The sequence below is a fragment of the Heteronotia binoei genome, chromosome 17 (assembly GCF_032191835.1).
Source record: "Heteronotia binoei isolate CCM8104 ecotype False Entrance Well chromosome 17, APGP_CSIRO_Hbin_v1, whole genome shotgun sequence".
NCBI classification, from domain to species: domain Eukaryota; kingdom Metazoa; phylum Chordata; class Lepidosauria; order Squamata; family Gekkonidae; genus Heteronotia; species Heteronotia binoei.
Window position 1 is genome coordinate 20,098,279 of NC_083239.1, and position 24,736 is coordinate 20,123,014.

The following is a 24,736-nucleotide window of genomic DNA, read 5'->3' on the forward strand; positions in this document are numbered from 1 at the left end:
ATGAAAAGGAAAGCTATTTGGCCTGCCTCCTCAACCTAGCAGCTCAAACAAAGTTCTTGGGAATAAATGGGATTCAACTACAAGGCAAAGTGGTTAAGGAAGCTATCCAAGAGGAAAGATCAGCAAGTGAAACCCCAATACTCCACAACAAAAGTTTTACAAAAAACCCACCATCTAGTGAAGGTTCCTCTTGTTCTTAAGTGCTACTCACATTCTCAGCTTATCAGGCTAAAGTTCCAAAAATAAGCAGACTCACAAAGCTGTTAAGTCACAAAAAGGAAACTTCCCAGCCTAGAATTTCTCAAATTACTTACAGGAATGCAGAACCCTGGATAGCAATATTTTTAAAAAGTTTTCCCACATAAGTAGACTCCCTCTAAAGACTTTCAGAAAAGCCCAGAAGAGCTTTTACAGGGAGACAGAACCAAGAGTACCTCATTCCTTTCAACTCTATGATCAGTTTAAATTCACCATCTGAAAACAGGATGCTGACACATTTCTCCCATAGTGTCAGGCGATGGAATCTCAAGGCAGTATTCATTTGAAACAAAAATGATACTTTATTGGAAACTCATAGCGGGCCAGTTTCTTGGCTGTGGGTATTTGTTTGCACGGAATAAAGTGCGCCTGTTTGGAGAAAGTGTCCACCACCACCAGAATTACGGTGCGTCCCCAAGAGACCGGTAACTCAACTATAAAGTCCATCGATACCACTGACCATGGTCTCTCAGCAGTAAGCGTGGGGCGAAGTAGACCTGGAGTTTTCCCTCTGCTCTTTTTGGCCATAATGCACACGGGGCATGAAACTACAAATTCAGAAACATCCTTTTTCATTTGGGGCCACCAGAATTGTCTATTTACTAAGTGCAGCGTCTTTACGTAGCCGAAATGCCCGGCTAGTTTACTGTTGTGGCAGTGCTGCAGTACTTCTTGACAGAGGGTCTTTGGGACGTAGTTTCCCCTCATGATACCAAAACCCCCCTTTGGAGAGTCCTTCAGGGCGGTCCTCTCCCTCTTGTTCTGTTTCAGTGATCAGTTTACTACCCGCCCCCATGGCTCTGGGGACCTGTTTTTTTTCCTGATCGTGTGGTTACTCCCCCTGCTATTGCCGAGGGGGGAATGAGGGAGTCTATAGTTTCGTCTTTCTGACTTTCATGCTGCGGTAGCTGGGAGAGGGTGTCTGCTAGAAAGTTCTTGGAACCCGGTATGTGTTTCAGTGTGAAATCAAACTTGGCAAAAAAAACTGCCCACCAGATCTGCTTGGCAGTTAATTTTCGGCACCCAGTTAGTGCCTCTACGTTTTTGTGATCCGTCCAAATTTCAAATGGCACTCGTGCCCCCTCTAGCCACGAGCGCCAGGTTTTCAATGCGAACGTTACAGCAAACGCTTCCTTGTCCCAGACTGACCAATTGCGCTGTTCGTTAGAGAACTTTTTGGAAATGTACGCGCATGGTCTTACTCTACCTTCATTATCTTTCTGCATCAATATTGCTCCGACGGCTACATGGGAAGCATCACATTGCACCACGAAGGGTTTGAGCTCGTTTGGGTGCGCCAAGATAGGCTCGCTCGTGAACAGTTGCTTTAGCTTGTCGAACGCTTGTTGACATTTGGGGGACCATGCCAGTCTGATCTCTGGTTTACTCGCCTCCGGACCCTTCCCCTTGGTTTTCAATAGGTCGGTCAAGGGCAGCATGACTTTAGCAAAGCCTTCTATAAACCCCCTGTAGAAATTTGCAAAGCCGAGAAATGATTGGAGTTGTTTATGTGTTCTTGTGGGTTCCCAATCTAGTACGGCTTGTATTTTAACTGGGTCCATGGCTAGTCCCTTCCCCAAGACTCCAAATCCCAAGTAATCGAGTTCCTCTTGGTGAAATTCGCACTTCGACAGTTTGGCATACAGTTTGTGCTCTAGCAACGTGTTGAGTACTTTCCTCACCAACTTTATGTGGCAGGGTAGATCTTTCGAATAGATAATGATGCCATCCAGGTATACCAACACCCCTTTGTACAGGTATTCCCTCAGTACTTCATTGATGGAGTTCATAAATACCCCTGGTGCGCCTTGCAGCCCAAACGGCATCACTAAATACTCGAATTGTCCCATGGGTGTATTGAATGCCGTTTTCCATTCATCCCCCTCCTTAATTCTGACTCGGAAGTATGCATCTCTCAAATATAGTTTGGTAAAGATGGACCCCTCTGACATCGTGCTTAATAAGTCTTTGATCAGGGGGATTGGATATGCGTTTGACATGGAAATGGCGTTTATCCAACGAAAATCCGTACAAAGTCTAAGCCCCCGTCATTTTTTCTGAATGGTACCGGGGCCGCATGGGGTGCGGCTGCTGGTCTAATAAATCCCCGCTTTAAGTTTTTATCCAGGAACTTCCTCAGTTCCTCCTTCTCCGCCCATCTCATTGAGTAGAGTTTTGCTTTGGGCAACTCCTGGCCCGGTATGAGTTCTATGGCACAGTCTGTGCTTCTATGGGGTGGAAGGTCATTTGCCTCTTCCTCACAAAATGCTCTACGTAAGTCTCGGTATTCTTTGAGGATGGACCTCACTTCTTCTATCGTTAAACACAGTCTCTCGTTCTTAGGCAGAGGTGAGGGCCCCCATTCTAGTGACCAGTAGTGGTGGGTGCACTTTTTGCTATCAAAGTCTATGGTTTGCTCTGCCCACTGAATGTTCGGTTGGTGTTTTGCTAGCCAACCCACCCCCACCCCCACGTCGAACGAAGAGGAGGGGGCGATTACGAACACTTCCATATCCCAGTGTTCTTTAATCCCCACCGGAAAAAATTGTGTTTCTTCCACGCAGGGCTCCCCTTTCATTACTGTCCCGTCCATTTGCTCAAATTGGAGTGGGTGGGGCAGGGGGGTTCGTGCTAATCCTAATGCTTCAACTAATCTCGGGGTGATAATTTCCTGGGTGCACCCTGAGTCAATTAGGGCACAGGTGTGCATAAACCTCTTGGAATTGGGGTTCAACAAAGTCAAAGGGACCAGAAACAGTTCTCCGGATATTCTCACCCGCAGTGGTGCCAGTGCGGCTTCGACCTGCCTTCCGGCACCACTCAGGGCAGGTCGTTTCCATTTCCCGCCGGCTCCACCTCTTCCTCCAACTCGTTCTCCCTGGTAAAATCCTCGTCAAGCACTGTCAATAGTGCGGTGTTGCCCCGACTGGGCTCCCTCAATTTTTCCGATGTTTTCTTTGGCTTGGGTGCCGCCGTCTTCGGGGTTAAGGGGGGGGGTGCTAGGTTTCTCGGGGCAATCTCCTACCAAGTGCCCGGGGTCTCCACATCGGTAGCACTTGCGGGGTGAGGGCCCCTTGGTGGCACTGCTGGGCGGTGTAGTTTTCTTGGTCTCAGTCTTTGCCCCCGATCGAGCCTCACGCCCCCCTTTTCCTCCCTCCTGCTGCTGTTGTAGGGCCACTCGCTCTAGGTTGGTCTCGACCTCTCCCGCAAGCTGCATCCATCCTACTAAGGTGGTCGGGCGGGCCTGGTGGAGCGCCCGGTCAAGCAGATTAGACCGGAGGCCGCCCTGGTAGGCTTTGATCTTCATTGCTTCGTTCCAACCCCTCACTCTCGCGCTGTGGGTCCGGAACTCGGCAGTGTACTCTCTCAAGGATTTATTCCCTTGTTTCAATTCTTTAAACGCCGTGAGGGCCCGAGTCTCTTGGAGGGGGTCCTTGTATTTGCGTAGCATTGCTTGCAGGAACCCATGTACACTTCCCAACTCAGGACCCCGGGTCTCATACAGGCTAACATACCATCTCCTGGCCGCTCCCGTCAGCTTCGACCCCAGGTAGTCCACCCTGCTCGCCTCGTTGGGGAACGTGTTCCCCCAGTAGTGCATGTAGCTGGTGGCTTGGATGGTGAAGTACTCCACTTCTTCGGGATCCCCGTCATACTTGAGATCTAGTTCTCTGGTTTTCCCTGGTTCCCGGGGTGCCGGGCCCCCCTAGGAAGGAGGAGGTGCCGGCGGCGCAGGCACTGGCAGCGCCGGACCTGCTTGAGGTTGGCAACCAGGCGGATCCGGTCCTCGGGGTTGCCATCACTCTAGCTCCCACAGGGCCTGCAGACGGTCGATCTGTCATCCCACCTCCCTGGCTATCGCGTCGGTGTTGCTTTTGATCTCCCCGCGGAGATCTCTAGCCAACCCCTTCATCTGGGTTTTCACCTTTCCCAGGATTCATTCTTCCAGTCAGGCATTCTCACCCTCTTCCCCGGGGCCTTCTTCGACCTCTTCCTCCTCTGAGTCGGGCAGGCTTACTTGGGAAGCGTCGACGTCTTCCCTGGTAGCTCCCGTCGTCGATCGGGTGAGAAGGTTCTCGTGGCGGGCCGGGGCAGCATCCATCAGGGCTGTGGAGGTTCTCGGCTTCCACTGATTAGGGCTGATGAATAGCGTCTTGATGTAGGAGGGGGACTCGAGTCCCGTAGCTCGTCTCGGTCCAAGGACGTGCCATGGGGGAGTTTTCGGTTCCCCTGGAGGTTCTCCGTTCCTCGGAACTTTTTCAGCCATTCGACTTCAAAGTGGCCGGTTCAGATAAACCCCGTCTTTCAGGATCAGTTTCAAAATGTCAGGCGATGGAATCTCAAGGCAGTATTCATTTGAAACAAAAATGATACTTTATTGGAAACTCATAGCTGGATATAAAGATTGAGACTGATGCCTGGAACTAGGCGGTAACTATTCTTAAAGATTCTACATCAAAGCCTTTCTAAACAAAGCTCCTTTTCCCATAACATCAAGGGGTTGGAGGTGCAAACTTTCACAAGGGCTTCAGCTTATCTCCTTTCCCTGAGAAGTTGCCTTGCGGCCAAGCTATCTTTTAACGGCTGCATTCTTTTGTTTCCTGGGAACATCAACAATGTTTACACATCAATTGCTGCCTCTTTTGATATGCACAGTAACTATCTGACAGGAAAGATGTTTAGGTTAGTATCAAAAGTCCATATGGTTAGTATGTTACATTTATTACTTATAAGCATTACAGAGCCTGACATATAGAAGAACTTGAAAGCTTAGAGGAGGAAAGCATTTCATCATGTTTTAGGATTCAACCACTAAAATAATTGTTACATACTAATTCTGCCTATTAAGCCAGGAGGCTTTGCTTATGACAAAAGCATCAATATGCATATTTTCTGTTGATATGTAATGTAATTTACAGTTTAATAACATGGATAAACCTATTGATGGAGATCAGAACCATCCTTAATATTATAAGGCACCAAAGAAGCTTGAAAAGAACATAAGAGAAGCCATGTTGGATCAGGCCAACGGCCCATCAAGTCCAACACTCTGTGTCACACAGTGGCAAAAAATTTTATATACACACATACACTGTGGCTAATAGCCACTAATGGACCTGTGCTCCATATTTTTATCTAAACCCCTCTTGAAGGTGGCTATACTTGTGGCCGCCACCACCTCCTGTGGCAGTGAATTCCACATGTTAATCACCCTTTGGGTGAAGAAGTACTTCGTTTTATCCGTTTTAACATTAAGGTAAGCCTTTAAAAGGCAGTGCTGACTGAAACTGGCCCTCCTGAATAGTCCACTGACAAAAATGATGCTTCATAGAGACATTTGTGATTTGTCCCATTATCACAGGGATTTGGAGAAGGATACACCAGCTCCTACAGTTGGGTTCCTACACACTGTGCTTCACTAACACTCACAAATGTATTGCATTCTGACAACACATGTTCTAACTTATAAAAACTCTCCCCACTAAGAAAGTACCCACTCCCCACTAAGAAAGATCAAGGGCATTGAATGTGCCGGTCTGGCATGGGACACTGGGGAGGGGTTGGCGATCTGGCTGGTGTACCGACCACCTAACGCACCGGCCGGTGCCTTACCATCTCTGATGGAGGCCGCAACAGGCTGGGCATTGCAGTACCCAAGGCTTCTGATCCTGGGTGACTTCAATGTCCATGCCGACAACGCGGCCTCCAATCAGGCAATGGACCTAGTGTCATCCATGGTGACACTAGGACTCTCCCAAATGGTTACAACGCCCACTCACCAGGCGGGGCACATGTTGGACTTGGTCTTCGCGGCGGGAGTTTCAGTGGACAATATTACTCTGAAGCAGTGCCATGGTCGGACCACTATGCCCTCAAGACTCATGTGGATGTCCCACCCCAAGCCTGTTTAGGCAGTGAGCGTATTTTAGCTCGCCCGCGGAGCCTGATGGATCCAGAATGGTTCCTGACGGCTTGACGGCACCCCTGGCCTCCTGGTGACTCTTTAGATGATCTGGCAGAGTCTTGGAATGATAGACTCTCCAGAGCCATCGATGAGATCGCACCTAGGCGTCCTCTGCACCCTCATCCAAAGCCAACACCTTGGTATAACCAGGAGTTGCGGCAATTAAAGCAAGGGCTCAGACGACTAGAGAGGCAATGGCGGCGTACTCGAGACAAAGCAACTAGAACATAGAGAGTTTATGAGGTCCTATGAGATGGCAGTCAAAGCCGCAAAGAAGACATACTTTGCGGCTAAGATTGCATCTGCAATTTCACGCCCGGCACAATTGTTCAATACAATTCGGACTCTTACAACGCTGCCACAAGGCAGACCAAATTCTAAGGAATTGGAGATTGGCTGTGAGGCTTTTGCGAATTTTTTTGCAGATAAGATCGCGTTGCTCCGCCGCGACTTCCCTGCCATAATGGAGACAGTATGTGAACCCCAGGCCTCGTGCCTGTCTTTGGATCATATTCTAGATGGTTTCGGTGCTCTCAGCTTGGAGGAAGTTGACAGGATCTTCCTATCTGCACGCCCTACAACTTGTAATCTGGACCCGTGCCCTTCCTGGCTTATTAAAACCTGCCAGAGGGAGCTTAGATATCCTGTACGGGATAACAAATAGATCCCTGATGGAAGGGCATTTTCCAGCGCCCCTCAAAGAGGCGGTGGTCCGCCCTCTCTTGAAAAAAATCAACATGAGATCCGGCCGAATTGGCACACTACCAGCCGGTCTCGAATTTGCCCTTTTTGGGTAAACTCATTGAGAGGGCAGTGGCGTTGCAGCTACAGAGTTTCCTGGAGGATGCTTCCGTTCTTGACCCCCATCAGTCCAGCTTTCGCCCGGGTCATGGGACGGAGACAGTGCTGGTTGCCCTGGTGGATGATCTTCAGCGGCATCTGGATCGAGGCGGCTCGGCAGTATTGATGTTGTTAGACCTACTGGCAGCGTTCGATATGGTCGACCATTGGTTGCTGACCTGCCGTCTCGCTGACGCGGGGATTCAGGGGCTGGCCTTACAATGGCTTTCCTCTTTCCTTCGGGGGAAAAAGGGTGGTGATTGGGGGTGAACTGTCCCAGAGACACACACTTGATTGCGGGGTGCCTCAGGGGGCGGTGCTCTCCCCGATGTTCAACATCTATATGTGCCCCCTTGCCCAGACTGCCCGAAGGTATGGGTTGGGTTGCCATCAGTATGCTGATGACACCCAGCTCTATCTACTTATGGATGGCCAGCCTGCCTGTGTCCCAGAAAACTTGGACCTGGCTAAATGGCTCAGACTGAGTGGATTGAAGCTAAACCCAGCCAAGACACGAGGTCCTATGCCTGGGTCGTTGTGGCCCGGGAAGGGAAATCCCCTTACCAGCCTGTGACGGAACCGGCCCGATTCTGCCTTCAGACCCGGTCCCGTCAACTCCCTATTGAGTTGCCAACTCCTGGAGGGAACTATTTCTTCTTCGGCCACTTGGGCTCGCTGCCACCACCTGCTCAGTCTAGGGGTTCGGATTGAGAGGAACAGGACTCCCAATCCCCCTCTCCAGCTCTGAAGCCAGGCCACAAGGTCCTCTGCCACCCTGTACTTGGGATTCACAGAGACCACAGCACTTCTTCGGGGAACTCCTGGAGGATTAGCACCTTATCCAACCACAGGCCTTCCCCCTTTCCCCAGGGCCCCCTTCATGAAGCGTGGTCTAAAGCGGTTGGGGATCTATGTGGTACAGAGTTTGACTGCCAGCATTCAAAACAGTAAAAATATTTAATTAAAAGAGAAAAAGAAAAGAAAAGAAAAACAAAAAAAAACAGTTGCATGTAAAAGTTTAGCACAGCACAGCACCCGCAGAGCAACCAGCATGACAAATAAAAGGTGGTTTTAAACGCATCCTACTGTCCCTGATCTAAACTTGCCCTGCCTTGTGGATGACTTACTCGGTCTGACTGCCTGGGGTCCTCCTCCTCTTGAGTAGGCCTCTCCCACAGTCAGGAGCCCACACACTGGCAACCTCTTCCTTTGAGCGCCAGCTGACCCCAGGTAGTCAGACCCCACATGTTCCCCAGAGAGTGCTGAGATCGAGTTCTCAAAACCTGCTTGCAATCCCCGGGCCAAAGGAGGCCCGACTTAAGTCGACCAGAGACAGGGCCTTTTCAATCACAGTCCCTTGCTGGTGGAACCAGCTACCAGAAGAGGTGAGGGCCCTGCGGGACCTTGGGCAGTTCCGCAGGGCCCGTAAGACAGTCCTCTTCCGGTTGGCATACAACTGATCCGTACTTGAAAATTTTGAATAGAAGGCTGTCGTATGGTACTTTGATAAATGGCTTTGTTTTACTGTTTTTACTGGTTTATTGTTTAAATGTTGTAAATTGATGTATTTTAAAACTTAATCCTATGTTAGAACTTCTGTGTTGTGAGCCGCCCTGAGCTGCTTTGGTGGGAAGGGTGGGATATAAACTAAATAAAATGAAAATGAAAAATACCCCTTGTTTCAGTGAAACCCACCAGGCACACAGGTACCAGCAGAATGGAAGATATGCAACCCACAGCATGAATAAAATTCTTGAGCAGCCACTTTGCATACACGCTGAGCAACATAAATCAAATATTTTGCTTGCAACGGTAACATCATGCCATGAACATAATGCAACAGGGAAGAAGATATACAGCCCTCTACCTTGGCAGCTACCAGGGAGACAGAACAGGGCATGTGTGAAACCATTTTTAAAAATGTCTCCATCTAAGCTGAGCCATTTCCCTTCCTGGTGCACAGATAAAGTGCCCTTCCTGCTGGCCTCACTCTCTCACTATCAAGGAGCTTCTGTCTTTCCTTTGTTAGTCTAATTGTTTGTTTTGGGGGGAAACTCCTCCAAGGCAGCTGGAGAGAAGTGGGATGAACATTTAAAGTGGATCGTTTTTTATGTTGGGATTTCTCCACTGAATATTGGACTGAACCCTTGCACAGTATAGACTGGCCTGAGGGGGACAGACAAAGAAATGACAGGTTGTCCCAGAGGTAGAGCAGAAAATTAATTGTTGATGTATATTATATTTTATGCTGTGAGCCGCCCTGAGCCTGCCCTGGCGGGGAGGGCGGGATACAAATAAAAAGTATTATTATTATTATTATTATTACTATTATAAAACTCTTATGAAAAATTACTAGAAGACAAATGAATAGATAAAGAGATCATGTTTGTGGCATAAGGTGCAACTTCTACAGAAGGCAAAAGAAGGGGACGGCAAAAGATGAGATGGACAGTGTTACTGATGTAACAAACACGAATTTGAGCAGACTTCGGAGGATGGTGGAAGACAGGAGGGCCTGGTGTGACTTTGTCCATGGGGTTGCAAAGAGTCGGACTCAACTGTGCTACTGAACAAGAATTAATGAAAAAGAGGAGACTGAATTTAAACCCTGCCTTTCACTTGGAGTCTCAGAGCAGCTTATAATCTCCTTTTCCTGTTTCCACAAAAGACACCCTGTGAGGTAGGTGCAGAGAGAACTGCTCTTGAGAGAACAACTTTGAGAGAACTTGTGGGTGACCCAAGGTTACACCACCATGCGCATTTGGAGGAGTGGGGATTCAAACCCAGTCCTCCCAGATTAGAGTCCATATAAGCGCTACACCAAACTAGTCTGTTTTGAAAGCAATCAAAGCTGGGCTGGCTGGGTTCTCAGATGTTCTCCCTCTCTGGCTTTGCCTTGTATGCTTCCAGTTGTGTTAGACTTTGCAGAAGTTGCAATCATTTCCCTTCAGCCTTATGCTGACAAAAGAGGGTAGACAGTTCTTGATTTGTACAGAGTGGTATTGTGGTGTAAACACATGGATGACAGTCATGCCACATACACTCCCAACATATGTGTGAGGACTTTGTAGCTGAGGTGTACTTCAGCAATCAGGACAATGGACTTTCCATGTGCATCTCCACACTTATTTCAATATTTGGCCCGCCCTGAAAACAGACATCAGGGCTTACCCTGTGGAGCTCAAACAAAGTGAGACCCTAGGCAGTGCCTCATTTTCTATGTAGCAGTGACACAAAGCAAGTGTGTGCAGGTAAGCCTCTCTTCACTTCTGTTAAGGCAAAAGTATGGATTCAATAAGCTGGTGCCCAGTGAGAAAATGGAACTAAAGAAATATATTTCAGGTCTGTGTCACGTTCTCAGGGTGCATGCAGGAAGGAGTCCAAAGCCAGTCCAAGGTCAAAGTCCAGGAAGTCAAGAAGAAGCCAAGTCACCAATGCAGAATCACAAACCGGAATCAGAAGTCAATGTCCAAAAGCCAAACGGTCAGGGTGCGAAGGAAATCAAGCAGGTCAGGATCAGGAAGGAGCATGGATGCAAGCCAAAGAATAGACTTGTTGCTTCCACAAGGTTACCAAGTCCTGGGTGGGAGTTATATGGGAGTCTCAATCAGCCTGCTCCCTGGGTGGCAGTGACTTTACTAGAACTCAGGGCTGAGAGATCTGAAGCATCGGCGTGCGCACGCCTTCGCTCTGAAAGTTCTTTCCAGAGCCTGCTTCAATCTCTTGAGATGGGAGGAGGAGATTGATCGTCAACAGCTGACACTGGTGACTGGAGAGTGATTGATGAGCCAGCTGCTGTTTGTTCACCTGAGGAACTGGCTGGCAACTCTTCCAGGTCTGTTAACCCTTCCAGCTCCTCCTTGTCAGGGCTCATGACAGTCTGCAGCACAGACATTGATGAGAAAGGTGGGCACAGGAACACACATGGAGAGTTTACTGACTGCAGGTTTATCAGTCAAAACACTGGCTGCCTGGGCCAGAAGTCTTTCATTCTCTGTAGGCTGAAAGGCTGAGCAAGAGAGCTGACTTGGATCATCATGGTGGCAGCCTAGCATATATATTTTTGCTGTTGCTGAAGGAACAGCTAGTTCAGCAATGGTGGAAAACTTCATCCCAATTTTCTATTTGATCGCTTACCAAGAAACAGAGTGAAAGATATTCCTTTGCCTTTAAAAGCCCCGCTCCCCTGAGGAACTTGAATTTAAGAATGTTGCTGTAGCTGCTCCAAGGCAGTAAGAAAGACTGCAGCAGCTGTGGCTTCCCGAGATTGCAAGACATGCATAGTTTGGAAAAGGTTATCAGGATCACCTTCCCACATAAGGCAGCCAAGTGGCACGGCACAAAGCAAGAGTTGTTAATTTGTCAGCTAGTCAGAGAAGATCACACCTCTGTGTGTGTGACCAACACCTTGCAGTTTAGTTTATCTGAACTCATTTTACTCCTTGCTGAATTCAATACACATAGATTTTTCCCAGGGTTAGAATGAATCTCTTTGAAAAGTTATGAATTTTTTATCAAGCTCAGGGAGAAAAATTTCTAATTTTCTCAGAAGACTTCCAAAAGCTAATTTTTAATTCAGAAAAGCAAAACCTGCATAACTAATTTTGAAAGGTGCAACTAGGGTTCTTCAAACCCATGATGAGATAGCCCCTAACCATGATCAAATACTATCTTCTCAGCAAGACAAGAATATTTGCTTCAACATTGGCCATGATTTTGAACAGCCACCAGCTTCTCATCAGTTTCATGTTACCAGCCGACATGAATAAAGGAACCTACTCTTCATGCATACACAAAGATACAGAGTTAACAAGCAGTTGTCCTAGCAAAACACTCAGAGTTGCCCATTTTCCCCTCCTCATTTCTGAATTTTGGGTCTTGGTAAGATTGATTATCATCTTCTTCCCTTTTAATTGTATATTTCTATGTGTTATTTAACATATTATCCTTTTTGCAATTCGGTGCAATTTAGCAAAAGCATGAGGACTCTTCAATGATCCCGTTCATTCTCCAGATTCACATCTATTAGAAATCACTAGGCACCAATATCAAGTTTCTAGGAGTCGGGGAAAGCAGGCACCAGAGACTGACCTGGGCAAAGTGGTCACACTGCATATAAGAAACTGTGGAAGAGTGATGCTCCTGTATATATAAACCCAACTGCCAGCTACTTAGGACAAGCTGCTAACTCTCCATTGGTACCATTTTCACCAACAAAGCAGCTGCCAACTTTACAAGATGGAAAGAAGGGTGTGCGCTATTTAAGAAAGCCAGTGTGCAGTAATGGCTAGAGTTCTGGGCTTGGATAATCAAGACCTGGATCCAAGTCTAAACCCTGCCATCCAGCAACTTAGGGAGAAGTCACACTCTTTCAGTCTAACTTGCCACATGGGTATATTGTGGAAATAAAGTGGGTAGGAAGGCAGAATGCATACTGCCCTGCCATCCTAGGAGGAAAATGTGATCAAGTAATCTCTCCTACAGAGTCACATTGGATCTCTGATCTGGCCAGCCACTGCACCTTCTTCTCTCCGCCTTTTCCACTTTGCATTCTTGCTGCAATCCTACCCAGCTGTGACTCCTCTCCATGGTTATCAACAGCTAGATATTCACCTTCAGTTTTTCATCCTATACTGTGCACATTCCACATACTTTATTGTTCAAGATTCACTAACCAGATCACTTTCAGCCTCCACAGTGGAAACAATACAATGAAGAACAAGGCAGACATGATCCTGTTTGAATGGATAGGCATGCGAAGGGGAGCAGCTATGGTTCTGTGGTACAGTATCTGCTTTGTATGCAGAAAGTACTAGGTTTATTCCTCAGCATCCCCAGTTGCAAAGATCAGTCAGTAAGCGACTGGAAAGACCTCTGTTTAAGAATATATTGGAGAGCCATAACTGGCCTGAGCAGACAATATTGACCTTGATGGACTAACAGGTCAATTCAGGAGAAGAAAAGCTTCAAGGATTCAAGGGTTTAATATAGTCTGACCAACTTTGAATAAAACTTTGCAAGCAGTCTGGAGTTTCTTAGAATTCACTATCTCCGAATTCACTCATGCACAGGGTACAGATAAGCATGCTCTCAAACTCTTTGGGAGCAGTTTCAGATACAAGAGAAGAATTATATTTTTATCTAGGCACGTTAACAAGGAATTCTTAGAGATAAGGGTAGAGAAATGGGACTCAGAGCAAAACTACAGTACTGTCCCTTTAGGGGAACTACCTGTTACGAAAGCTACAGTCCAGTATTTTTACTGAGAACTGGAATTTTCCTTTTCAAAAGAGGCACTTACTAATAGGAAGCAATAGAAAGTTCTAAGCAGAAACCTTCTGAACAATGTGAATGAGGAACAAGGCAAGTAGCAGAGAGAAAGTAAGTCAACTATGTGATTATATCCTGCAGCACTCAAACAACAGGCAATGAACTCTCAAAAGCAAATAAGTTTAAACCAATACCATTTAACAGTTATTTGATCTTGTATTCCTATTCATAATCACCGTTACCAGCCGGGACAGAGAGAATGCAGAACTGTTTTTTCTAAATATCACCTCTGTTCACCACCCTGAGCCAGATGTCAGCATCTACCAACCCTAACAACCCACCCACAAGCTTCTATGACCTATGTCAACAACCATTCTGTTTACCCAATGACTAATTATTTGATGTCCCTCCACATTATACAGACAATTAAGCTAGTACAATCTTTTCAGACAGTTAGTTTACTACAAGGAATTCTAGCAGCATCAGACCCACTACATAATTATAGTAGAATTATTTTAATAGATTTGAAGCATTTATTATATTTCCATACTGGACCAGACTATGGTTCATTTAGCACAGCATGCTGATCAAAACTGGCAAACCAGGTATTACAGCACAAATACCATCTCTATTAGGGCATCTGTCTCTAAGAGATTCCTTCTCTTCGGCATAACTGTCTATGACCAGAGTATCAGCTGTTTTAAAAGCATTTTTTCTAGCAGTCATCCTAACCTTCTTTGTCAATAATGATAACAAGAACTGCATATAATATTCCAAGCAGACCACCATCTTAATGCCAGCATTACCAACAGCATTTAGAAACCAATGTCTTCAGCCCAACAGCTTGCCTATGAAAAAAGTATAGGGACCTGTATGAATGATCTTCCTGCCAGGATTTGTACAACTTGATCTTATTTTATGTTGACCTGAACATTACATCTCATATAGATCAGTAGGGCATGCTCCCACTAAAGCATGCATAAACTATGAACATATGAAGCTGCCTTATACTGAATCAGACCGTCGGTCCATCAAAGTCAGTATTGTCTACTCAGACTGGCAGCGGCTCTCCAGGGTCTCAAGCTGAGGTTTTTCACACCTATTTGCCTGGACCCTTTTTAGTTGGAGATGCCGGGGATTGAACCTGGGACCTTCTGCTTTCCAAGGAGATGCTTTACCACTGAGCCACCGTCCCTCCCCTTCAACTATAGGCTGAAGACGACATTTTAGTTCTCAAAACAGACATATTATTGTTCAATACTATACAGAGATATACTATGAGCCTAGTCCAAATACAATTACCCTGCTAGTTCACAGTGACATGATGTTTTTAAATTTATTTATTTTACAAGAGAGGCTATTTGCAGGATGAAGAAACCACTTCAGAAAAACCATAACATCAAAAAATAAAAATAAATAAATAAAAAATAAAATAAATCCAGACCTTGCTCATATAGTACTGAGCTGCAAAAAGGAAAACTTGCCTGCATTTTCTTAAAAGCCTACAATTTTTCTGTATCAGCAGCAGCAATATGACCCTGCCTTTTCTCTTTCTCTCTAAGGCCTCAAGAGTTAACCAGTGCAACATTCCATAGCAGGGCAAAGTACAAAAAGCAGGGACAGCAGATAATATTAAGAATCCAGCTAAACAAGAATGAAGTTTTGGATCAGAATTGAGACACTAAATTAATATCTCTTACAAAATGTAATAAGCCTACTTAGCCATATCTAGAGGCACTGCTCCCTAAACCCCAGCGTAATTTTTAAAAAATGCATCTGAAGAAGCAGGCTCTAACCCACAAAATATTATGATGACATAAAATGTTAACAGGGCTGGCCATAGACCAGGGGTTGCCAAACTGTGGCTTGAGAGCCACATGTGGCTCTTTCACACATACTGTGTGGCTCTTGAAGCCCAGTCAGCCAGCTTGAAGAAGGCATTTGTCTCTTTAAATCACTTCTATAAGCCAAGCAAGTTAGCAGTTTGGAGAATGCATTTAAGGTTAAAGTTGCTTTCTGCCTCTCTTTCTAGCTCTCCTATCTATTTGCCCCTTCATGCTGCCCTCAAACATCTGACATTCAGCTCTTGAGGCTCTTAAATGTCTGACATCTCTTAAACATCTAGTTTCCCTAGTGGCAGGGCCAGTCATGAATGTTATTAGTTTTGAAAAGGGCCAGTCTCCCGCTTCTTTTCACCACAATGAAAACCATTCATGAGCATCTTACTCCAGGGTCTTCCAGCTCCCCATACCCAGCTTTTCCCATCAAGGGCTAACCAAACATTTTCTTTGAGTCAGATAGGGAGGAGACTTTTTCTTTACTACTGCAGTTCTGAGTCACAACCTGCCCAGCTCATTCAACAAGAGTGGGCGTGCTCCTCCTTTTCAGTTCACACAAGAACTCCTGAAAGTGATAACTGCCCCACATGGGTGTGGTGGGAAGAAGCAATCTGAGACTAACAAGTAAAGAAAACTTGGGGGGCAGCTGGCAGGGTTCCAACGACTGAACCATGCTGCCTTGTAATCTCCTGCAATAAAACTGGCACAGAACATGCATACATCCTTACCCAGAACCACATATATGCCTCCTTATAGGCTGATCCTACTGTATCCATTCCTCGGCTTGAGTCTTCAATGTAACTTCACCTCTAAAATCTATTTCCCTAGCAACCTCTGTCTCTATTTCTTTCCAAACACTGCCCCACCTTACCTGCCTGATCCTCACTTCCTAAGCTTCTTAACGACCTACTCTGATGTGCACCATGCACCTCTAACCTCTTATACTCACAGACTGAGTGACCCTGCCTTACATCATCACGTCTTGTTATATACACTCCTCATTCTTCATACTCTGACATTAAAGTCCATACACAATTACAATCCTGGTCAAAGTCTCACTTCACTTTCCACCACCAAACTACTCTCCAAAGCTGTAGATATCTCTACCCACAATGTTTTGGTTCCAAGACAACAATGTTGTGATGTAGATTAGGCTGATGGTGTGTGACTGGCCCAAGATCACCCAGCAAGCTGCCACTGTAGAGTGGAGAACTGAACCTGGTTCTTTCAGATGATACCCCAACACTCTAATCACTATGCAACACTTGCTCTAGATTCTCATTTGTATCACCCCAACTCCTTTGTAGTAGCCTGTAAGTTTCTTTGGACCATACATCTGAGAGGAAAAGTACTACTTGTTTTCCCAGGAGTGACCACTTCTCATCTCCATACTCTCTTAGAACTGTACTCTCTGCCTGTACTCTGTGTTTCTTCAATTGCATCTTTCATCATCTCACTTCCTTGTAGCACACCCCTGAAGCCCATCAAATCTTCTTAAAATCCTTATTATACTTTCTACCTCAATCTTTCATCCATCCTTCAAATGCAACACCAGCCTTCCTTACCAAGCCTGTGATTTTTGCTGGACGATCCAAAACTAAAAAAGCTCACTCCATAAAAATAGGTGAACTTTTCTAAGAATAACCGATCAATAGCACAAATCTATTCACTACAGTATTTCCATTATTTATACCTTATTTTTAGAGCACTTTGCTTTTTGCTTTGTACATTCCCAGAACCACTTATACCACCTCCCACTCCACAACGCGGCTCCTGGGATCTGGCATTCCGCCCCCCCCCCCCTCACAACTTTCCCACCACCAGAGCCTTTCCATCCAAGGCTTATCAAATGGGCCTTTATCCAGCTCTCCCAACCACAATCAAAGCATACACACACACTTGTTTAACCTCTTCCTCTACCACCCCACTCTCCATCACAAGATATGTTGCCCTCAAGATGCCCTCTAAACATCCAACTCAAGTTTTAGAAGCTCTCACCCCCTCAGAAATGTTCTAAAAGAAAACTGAGGAGACTGCTAATGATAGACTACAGAAAAGCAACAGAAGATACTCTCCTTCTCACTTCTAACCCCTATCCGGAAAGAATTATCAGCCCAAACAGAATCCTTCACAGTATAACCCTTAACCACTGATTCCAGTCTCAAGAGCACCCCAATCCACTATGAGCACAGAAATAAATCTAGATGGGAAGTCATATTCTTCTGTAGCAGCCAAACGAAGATCCAGAAGTACCTTAAAGACTAACAAAATGCATTCCTGCATAACTTTTCATGAGTCAGAGCCCACATGCTATCTCTGATGCTGTGACTCAGTAGAGTCAATCTCTACGGTGCTCCTGCTCTATGTTACGCACATGGGGGGGGTAGGGGAGAACAGTACTGGCCCCCACATTCCCAAAAGCCAGGCATAGCTTCCCCCAGATATATTCCTATTCTGGCCCCAGACCACCGCACGCCCAAGCTTTCTCCCTAGCAACTTCCCCATAGAAATCCCAGTTACCCCCCCCCCCCCTTCCCGCTCGGGAAAGCAATAGCGGAAGCTAGGCTTCCTACCCGCCCCCCCCCGGTTTTTTTTTTTATTAAATTTATTCAGCTCAGCCTCTCTTGTCCCCAAATGTTACAGTATAAACCCTCCCCTCCCTGTTAATAGCTCTCCCTTCAAATAACAGTTTTAGCCCCCCCTTTTTAAGAAAGCAGCATTTGAAGGCCCCACAAGTGGCATCCCTCCGTCACCCCCACCCCCGAACATGGCTCAGCCGGCCTCTCACCCACCGAGAGCATTGAATGTTCAGGCGCGGAGCGGGCCGGGCGCCTCCCACACGGCCAAGGCGGGGAGGACCCCTCTGCCTGCTTCAAGGCGCGGAAGTGGGCCAGAGCCGCGGAAGAAGAGAAGGGGGAGAAGGAGCAAGAGGAAGAACCTGAACGCGCACTGCCCAACAGGACAACGTCGCGTAGCAGCCCCCAAACCGGACCTGACCGGCCGACGACGCGACGCACGCGCGAAAGGGTGAAAAAGACAGACAGGCCGCCACCCACCAACCACAAGGCCCGCTGGGAAACGGCCCCGCCCGCGCCCTCCCTCGCGCAGGCGCACGCGACCCACCCCACCCTCCGCGCGTCGCCCAATGGTCCGGCCTGCCCTCCTCTCCCCCGCACCCTCGCCGGCGCCAGCCACTGACAGCTTTGCCCCCGCCCACCCCCTAGAACGCTACGGGCAAGGAGTCAGAGGGAACGCGATGGTGCTTTCCGCCCCGTGGTGTGGACGGGTGCACACTCTTTGGTGGAACAGTAGTACGGCCCGGTTATTCTGGAAGTGGAACCAACTCTGAAAATTGGATTGAACTCTGAAAACAATGTATATTTAATATATATATAATATATAATCTCTCGGCTTGGCTTCGCGAACGAAGATTTAAGAAGGGTGCAATAGTCCACGTTTGCTGCAGGCTCGCTGGTGGCTGACAAGACCAATGTGGGACAGGCAAATCCGGCCACAGCGGCTGCAGGGAAAAGTCTGATTTAGGGTTGGTCCTGTAGCAGTGCGATTCTTCCTCAATCTCCTTTTGTCCTCAAGACCAGCTATGCGTGCGTTCTCAAAGGAAGAGACAGCCTGGTGGATGGTGTGCCTCCATGCTTTGCGATCTGAGGCTAGGTCAGACCACTGGTGATGGTTGATGTGACAGGTGCTAAGGGATTTCTTCAAGGAGTGTCATAAACTGGAGGGGGGGGTAGAGTCCACTCTCCAGCATGCAGGAAATGTTACTTTAATCGTCAAGACGGCAGTGGTAATCTAAGGAGGATGTAGATAGTATGAGCCCCCACACACACACTATTGACACACCTCCAAAATTGCATATGCTATTTTACTTTTATAGATACACGTTCCCCCATAATTAGCATAATTTAAATAATTCCAGGTGGTTGTCAGTCTGTAGCAGCAAAACAAATCCAGTGGCATCTTAAAGGTTATCAAAATTGAGGCTGGCCTCACAGCTTTCATGGGTTTCATCAGATGTACTGGAGAACTCAGACTCCTAGAAGCTTATCCTGGAATACATTTTGTCTTTCTGATGTTGCTGGATTCCTCTGTTATAATTTAACTATAAGTACAGTTCCCACAGTGTGAACTCCACTTGAGTCACTCAAATGTTTACAAAAAAACTCCCTAAGCAAAATAAATTTAAAAATAATTAAATGGGAGTTTAGGATGATTGGTTCATTTTAAAATTGTTCCTCTCTATGGCTTTATGCTATTCAGATTCAAACTATTTTTCTAGTTTATCAGCAGTTGGGTGTGGTCCACACCCATTCTAGGCAGATTGTTGATTCATTTTATAGAATCATGGGGTTGCAAGGAACCTCCAAGGTCATATAGTCCAACCCCCTGCACAATGCAGGAATTTCAGAAATACCTCCACACAGGCACACCCAGTGACACCTCCTCCACGCCCAGAAGATAGCAAAAATACCCTCCAGGATCCCTGCCAAACTGGCCTGAAGAAAAATTGCTGCCTGACACCAAAGTGGCGAACATCTCCCTGGGCATGTAAGAAAGGGCCACAAGAACTAAGCACTGATGCAACCCTTCCTGCCCTCATGATCTGCCTAAATTCACAGAATCAGCATTCTAGCCTCTAAAAACCTCAAAAGAAGGAGAGCCCACCATCTCCCAAGGAAGCCCGTTTCACTAAGCAACCACTAACTGTCAGCAAGTTCTTCCTAATATTTAGTTGAAAACTCATAATTTCAACCCACTGGTCATGATCCGACCTTCTGAGGTAACAGAAAACAACTCCGCACCATCCTCTATATGACAACTCTTCAAGTACTTGAAGATGGTGATCATATCACCTTTCAGTTGTCTCCTCCCCAGGCTAAATATATTCAGCCCCTTCATCTTTTCCTCAAAGGACTTTGTCTCCAGACTCCTCACCATCTTTGTTGCCCTCCCCTGGACACATTCCAGCTTGTCTATATCCTTCTTAAATTGTGGTGCCCTAAACTAAACACCAGAGCAGAGTAAAGTAATGCCATCACTTTGTATGATGTGGACACTATACTTCTCTTGACACAGCCCAAAATCACATTTGCCTTTTAGCTACTGCATCACACCGCTGGCTCATATTCAGTGTATGGTCCCTTTTCGCACATACTACTGCCAAGACAAGTCTCCTGCATCCTATAATTATGCATTGGATTTTTCCTACCTAAGTGCAGAACTTTATATTTATCCCTGTTAAAATTCATTTTGTTTTTTTAGCCCAATTTTCCAGCCTTTCAAGATCATCCTGAATCCTGACTCTGCCTTATACTGCAGTTTGGTGTAGTGGTTAAGTGTGTGGACTCTTATCTGGGAGAACCGGGTTTGATTCCCCACTCCTCCACTTGCACCTGCTGGAATGGCCTTGGGTCAGCCATAGCCCTGGCAGAGGTTGTCCTTGAAAGGGCAGCTGCTGTAAGAGCTCTCTTAGCCCCACCCACCTCACAGGGTGTCTGTTGTGGGGGAGGAAGGTAAAGGAGATTGTGAGCCACTCTGAGACTCTTTGGAGTGGAGGGCGGGATATAAATCCAATATCTTCAATTCTACTAACCCTCCCAATTTCGTATCATCTGCAAATTTAATAAGCATCCCCTCTATTCCTTCTTCCAAATCATTCATAAAGATGTTGAACAAAACAGGTCCCAGGACAGATCCTTGAGGCACTCCACTGGTCATACCTGTCAAGCGATGTTTCATGCGATTATAACTGTCTATGCTTATTATAACTGTTATACTGTACCTGTTACTAACCCTGAATTCAAGCTGAGGCACATCAAAGCAATAGAGTTAGCTGGCACCCCTCCCTGCGCCTCTCTCGCCTTTACTAACAAATGCAAGAATTTGCTCTTTGAAGATAAAAGCCTCCAGGGACATTTTCCGAGGCCTAGCTTGGACCCAGGAAGAACAACCGCAGGGAGATAAGAGAGAGCACCGTGTAACTTTTCACACGTGAATACTAGAATGTTTAGCAATTGTAACTTTGTTTATAGAACCTTTGATGTGCCATCTTTAAAATATGCATTCTGCTGCTACACTGTATCAGTTCCAACACTCAGCTCAATAGAAGCATATGGATTAACAATAAAGCTATACTTTGTTTCAAAGCAAGGACTAGTTACTTTGAAATCCGCTCGCTTGACACTTTGGAACTGAACCAATAGGGTTTATCTGCACTGGCAACTTGCAAGCCGGATGGCTGAAAAGGCTCTGGATAGCAAAGAACCTACTGATCCCTGGGAAGGAGTAGAAGTAAAGTCCCCCCCACGTGTTTATGTACTACCATGTTGGACCTAGGCTGCAATTCCTGTCTCTCATCACGTGTTCTGTTTTTGCCATGTTGAGCACCTTTTCCATCCCAAGAGAAGACAAAGGAAAAGTAGGAACTGAGCAGTCCTGCTCTCTCTTTATCACGTTACAATTTCACTTTTCTGTCCCTAAAAGGGGCCTACCATGCACGGTGGCCTTGTTTTTTTTCTTACCCTGAACATAAGAAAATAACCCTTTTTTGTTGTTTTTAGCATCTCTCACTAGCCTAAGCTCATACTGAGCTTTGGCTTTCCTAACTTTCTCTCTACAAGCACTGGTTATTTGTTTATATTCATCCTGGCCTGGATCTTGTTTCTATCCACGCTTTGCAATGTAACATCTGGACTGAAATCTTTCTGCTTGTTGAATGCAATGCTTCTCTTTTCTAAACTAAAATGCCCCAAACTCTCCAGCTTTTCCTCATAGGAAAATTGCTTCAGCCTCTTGATCATCTTAGTAGCCTTCTTCTGTACTTTTCCCAGCTTCTTCTTGTGTTTCTCTTGCATTTATTTTTGTTCTGCATTATTTGTACAATACTTGGGATCCCCATGGTCCTCTTCTGTCTGTCTCCTTCTCTTTCTCTCTCTCTCTCTCTCACACATATACTGGAAGGAATGCAATCTCTAAAATGGTTAGAATCCAGTAGCACCTTAGAGACCAAGAAGGGTTTCAGGGTACACTTTTGAGAGTCAAAGCTCCCTTCGTCAGACAGCAGAAATGGAGATCTGAGTCCTTCCATCTCCATTTCTGCTCTGTTGCATCCTACAAAGGGAGCTTTGACTCAGGACAGCATATACCTTGGAACTCTTGTGGGTCTTTACGATGCTCCTGGACTCAATTCTAACTGTTCTGCTGCAGACCAATACAATTCCTTCTGGAACAGTCTCTAAGATGGTGCTTGCTGCCACAGGCATGTGCCTTAGGCAGACATACATGCTCCACAAGTACTAACTTGGCAAATTGATTGACTTAAAATTAACATGAGTAATGATTTTACCGATGACAGCCAGTTGGTATGTTTTATAGATACATGGGCTATTTATTGTTAAACTGGGTGTGAGAAAGAAGGTGGGGGAGTGAAGCCACACACATACTGGGGAGTATCCTAAATAATGATGGGGATTGCCTACATGTCATCAAGTCACAACTGACTTATAGCAACCCCAGCGAGGGACTTCCAAGGCAAGTCAGAAGCAGAGGTTGCCACTGCCTTCCTCTGCAGAGCCTTCCTTGGTGGATATCTTTTCCAAGTAATGACCCCGCTTAGCTTCCAAGATCTGACAAGATCATATGGGACACATGAAGCTGCCTTCTACTGAATCAGACTCTTGGGCTATCAAAGTCAGTATTGTCTACTCAGAGTGGCAGCAGATCTCCAGGCAAAGGTCTTTCACTTGAGCCTTTCAAATGGAGATGCCAGCGACTGAACCTGAGACCTTCTGTGTGCAAAGCAGATGCTATGTCACTAAACCATGGCCTCTCTCAGTCAGATCAGGCTATATCATGTCACCTTCCCTCCCCAAAGGGGCTTACTTCTGCATAAATAGGCATATATCACAAGGGAGGAGGGCTACCGTTATCAGTCAATATCACTATGAATTGTATTCCTGGTTTATTTAGTATGTTTTAACATTCTTCGCATGGAGTGGGTGTGTGCTAAGTGCTATCAAGTTGTTTCCAACTTATTGCAACCCTATGAATTAACGTCCTCCAGAACTTTCTATCATTAACAGCATTGCTCAGTTGGTTCTTGCAAACTGAAGGCCAAGGTTTCCGTTACCCAGTCAATCCATCTGATGTTGGATCTTCCTCTTTTCCTGCTGCCTTCAACTTTTCCTAGCTTCATTTTGCATTTCCTACCTTACATGTTTTTTTTTAAATTGCCATCCTAGATCAAACCAAGGACCCATCCAAGCCAACAGCTTGTTTCCAACACTGCTGCTGCATTATAGCAGCACCCCTCTCCTCTTTTTCTCCACTAGCATCTGGTTTTCAGTTTCACAAATGAAGCATTTCCTGAGATTGAGTGAGGTGATTTTTCAGTGATGGCTGTCAATGGTCCTTGGTGCACTCAGAAACCAGAGGAATATACTGAGCAGCCATGTTTCTTTGAAGTTTCTACCACATGCCAAAGCAAATTTTAAGAAAGGCAACTTAACCACTTTAACAGTGCAAGCAGCTGCAGGAAAAGTTGAAAAGAAATCCTCAGATGGTCACACAGTTGTCCTCCCTACACACATATGGTGTGCATAGTTCTGACATATTGCAACCACAAATGAGAAATTCACTTGCTGAGTTTTAACTTGAAAGCCTTTCAAGGGGAGAAAGAAAATGTGGTTTGCCACAAAGAAGAAGAAAACCAGAACACTGGTCCCTAACACATTTGTGTTTAAGAACTTTGACCCACTGTGGTTTTCAAACTTTTGCTTTCAAAGCTAGCTCTAGGATGCCTTTGTATGGAAACAGCCTCACCATTGGTCTCAACCGCATACCAAAAGCTGGCTCACCGATGATGGCAGTGCCAAGGAAACTGGACAATTATGGGCAGAAAGCCACCATGAGCCAATATATTTGCTTGTCCATATAACATAAGTGAATAGTTCCCAGATCACCCTAAGACACAGATTGCTAACATGGTACTCCTATTTTCCTTCCTTTCCTACAGTCACAAATTTTGACTTCATAATCTGGAGACAGATAACTTCAAGGCTGATGCCAGTAGAAAATTACTGGCAGCCTGCCTGTGTGAATAAGAATGCAGGAGGGGTTTCCCAGTTACAAAAAGAGAACACACACACACCCCAGGACACAATTGGCAGGGAAGAAAGTGCATAGGATGGGGAAACTAAACATATTGCCAGTTTTCATGAGCACTTTCCCAGTGCATTTATCACTGGGCTTTACAGCTGATTTATGTTCCGCTGAAATTAGTACATGGAAAATATTACATTATATCTGAAAAACCGATGTTACAGTTGTAGGCCAAGGGCACATAGCACCACTTATCAGCGTGGGGTGATATGTTAATTCAGCCATTCCTTAAAAAGCATGATCTGGCCATGGTGATCCATGTTCTGATAATGTCCAGATTAGATCACTGTAGCCTGCAGTATATAGGGCTGACTTTGAAAACGGCCCAGAAACTTCAATTGGTCCAAGAAGCAGCAACCACAATACCATCATGGGCTGGATACAGAGA

General features: G+C 45.9%; 1 protein-coding gene across 3 annotated transcripts in view; it reads right to left on the reverse strand.

Moving 5' to 3' along the window:
- Positions 1 to 24,736, reverse strand: part of PTP4A2 (protein tyrosine phosphatase 4A2) — a 57,639-nt gene that overhangs the window by 26,788 nt on the left and 6,115 nt on the right. The window contains exon 1 of one of the 3 annotated variants that reach the window (XM_060257911.1): positions 17,964 to 18,252. The exons of the other annotated variants lie outside the window; for them this stretch is intronic. The gene's annotated coding sequence lies outside the window, so the exon portion shown is untranslated. Of the gene's footprint in view, positions 1 to 17,963; positions 18,253 to 24,736 lie in introns of those variants that run through there. 3 annotated transcript variants of the gene reach the window in all.